Consider the following 970-nt stretch of genomic DNA (forward strand, 5'->3'; position numbering starts at 1 on the left):
CTGCTTACTGGGAGTTTACCTTGTGTGAAGGAGTTTACCTGTGAGAAGGAGTTTACCTGTGTGAAGAGTGACCTGTGTGAAGGAGTTTACCTGTGTGAAGGAGTTTACCTGTGTGAAGGAGGTTTACCTGTGTGACTAGAACACCTTTTGGAATTCTGTGTTGTTTGTGTGTGTGTGTGTGTGTGTGTGTTGTGTTGTGCGTGTGTGTGTGGTGGTTGTGTGTGTGTGTGTTGTGTTGTGTGTGTGTGTGTGTGTTGTGTTGGTGGTGTGTGTGTGTGTGTGTGTGTGTGTGTGTGTGTGTGTGTGTGTGTTGTGTGTGTTGTGGTGTGTGTGTTGTGTTGTGTTGTGCGTGTGTGTGTTGTGTGTGTGTGTGTTGTGTGTTGTGTTGTGTTGTGTTGTGTTGTGTGTCGTGTGTGTGTGTGTGTCAGGATGATGGAAGAAGTGTCTATCAGGGTGGCATATGACTCCCACATCATAGACCAGATGGCAGAGGAGGAGATACTGGCCTGCCTGATGCCGAGTCTAATACCCAAAACACACGGTGAGACCCCCACCATTTACAACCATGACACAACCATACCCAAACACACGGTGAGACCACCACCATTAAATCTCTTCTCAGAGGCACGTGTTGATACACAGCTGAGCTCCCTCTAACAGGTGAATTCCAACAGAGGTAGTAACTCCCAGTCAGTCAGATATACACAGGTCAACACCCAGAGACAGGTTAACTCCAGCAGGTCAGAGTACCTGTGAAAAACCTGGTGAGCGTCGACAACAGGTGAAAGCCAGGTAAACTTCCTCAGGTAGTCCAAAGGTAAAGTCCAAGGGCATAGTCCAACATGTGTATGAAACACACAGACACACTCTAGCTTGCAGGCAGGTACAGCAGTGGACTACACACACAGACACACTCTAGCTAGCAGGCAGGTACAGCAGTGGACTACACACACAGACACACTCTAGCTAG

Source organism: Salvelinus sp. IW2-2015, unplaced genomic scaffold (assembly GCF_002910315.2).
Source record: "Salvelinus sp. IW2-2015 unplaced genomic scaffold, ASM291031v2 Un_scaffold1251, whole genome shotgun sequence".
In the NCBI taxonomy this organism is placed as follows: domain Eukaryota; kingdom Metazoa; phylum Chordata; class Actinopteri; order Salmoniformes; family Salmonidae; genus Salvelinus; species Salvelinus sp. IW2-2015.